The following is a 1,787-nucleotide window of genomic DNA, read 5'->3' as shown; positions in this document are numbered from 1 at the left end:
TTACAGACTGTGAGTCAGAACTGCCGGCATTTTAGTCTAATGTTACTCTCCCAGGATCAGTAAACAGTCCTCCATATAATGTGCTGCACACATCTGGATATTTGGGTTAAACTGGTCTGCAACAGTTGTAAATACAACTTAACCACTGATTTGTAGTCGTGTTTTGGAAGACCAAACAAAGTAGTTTTGCTTTCACAACGAAAAACACAGCGGCCTAGCGTGAGCGGAAGCCCCGGCTTAGCGTGCGCTGAGGCTGGGATAGAGTGAGTTGATGCGGCGGGGTCGAGAACGGCGCACTCGGCGGATCCGACGAATGAACGTCAACGACATGTGATGACCCCGGGCAGGACTCCGCTTCGTCCACGGTGAAAGCCGATCCGGCGATCCACAGCACTAAGTTGACGTATTCCCTCAGCGACCAGCACGGATCAGCTCTAGGAGAATAAAAGTTACGCCTTCTTTCTTTGCGTGAACATTTGGGCGGCGTTATGCAAATCTTCCCACATAGTGAGGCAGATATGTGGGGGCGTGTTAGAACGAGCCATTTTAGGTAGGTGTGGCTGACTCTGAACTTTTATAAAGAATATCTCTTTGGATTTGAGATTTTAGTCTTTGCAACTTTACAGATTTTCTTTATGCACTAAGAGCTTGTAACACTCCAAACAGAAAGGAAAAATTGAAATCGCATCATATGACCCCTTTAACAATATACTGAAGAGTAGTATACTAATGTTACTAGTGTTGAGGCAATACAAAACTTTTTTGCACCAAAATTGCAATCTGTTATGTCTTTAGCAAGCGTTTAGCTAAAGACCATAAAGATAGTAAATGATTAGTAATCGTTTATAAACATTTACAAATGATGAATAGTTTACACTTTAGATTGGCTACTGCATAAACATGAACAAATGATTAATAAACGATTAGTAAAGATGTGTGAATAGGGTAAATTCAGGTCTTTCAGGACACATTTTGCCATTGAGATGACTGCTCATAAAGGTATTAATGATTTGTAAACATTTATAAACATTTGCAAATGATGAATAGTTTCCACTTTAACGATTAGTAAAGATGTGTGAATAGGGTAAATTCAGGTCTTTCAGGACACATTTTGCCATTGAGATGACTGCTCATAAAGGTATTAATGATTTGTAAACATTTATAAACATTTGCAAATGATGAAGAGTTTCCACTTTAGATTGCGTACTGCAAAAACATGAACAAATAATTAATAGATTATTTGTTAAGATGTGTAAATAGAGGTCTACACAACAAACAAAGACCAACAAATGAAGATCATATGAGCTGAAAGTTTACTAACATTTGTAAGCACTTCAATTTACATTAAATAATCATATGTTAGTCATTAGGTAATGTTTAGTAAGTTCATTAGTAAACATTAACAAGAACATCATCTCATATTTCTAGCTATGTGAATATATATTAACTAATGATCTGTTAAGCATTATATAATGTTTGTTAATGATTTATAAATGAAAGTTATTATAAAGTGTTACCCAGATTGGCTGTATGTGGCACAGGTTTATTTTGTGCAAACAGAAAACAGCTGAGAATGTAGCTTACGTGATTGTCTACACAAAGCCTGACCAGTCTGTGACTTCGTCTCCTCCCCAGGATGAATTCTGGCCTGCAGTCGTTAGCTCAGCAAAAGCATGGTTGGATAACAAAGACTGACCCATTTGATCTTTTTAATTTAAATTTTTTTTTTTTTTAAATTTAGGTTTCTATAACAGTTCCAAGTCTAAGAAATTTTACACCAATCTATT

The sequence above is a fragment of the Sinocyclocheilus anshuiensis genome, unplaced genomic scaffold, assembly GCF_001515605.1.
Source record: "Sinocyclocheilus anshuiensis isolate Anshui unplaced genomic scaffold, SAMN03320099.WGS_v1.1 scaffold603, whole genome shotgun sequence".
In the NCBI taxonomy this organism is placed as follows: Eukaryota; Metazoa; Chordata; class Actinopteri; order Cypriniformes; family Cyprinidae; genus Sinocyclocheilus; species Sinocyclocheilus anshuiensis.
Note: the sequence above shows the minus strand (reverse complement) of the source record.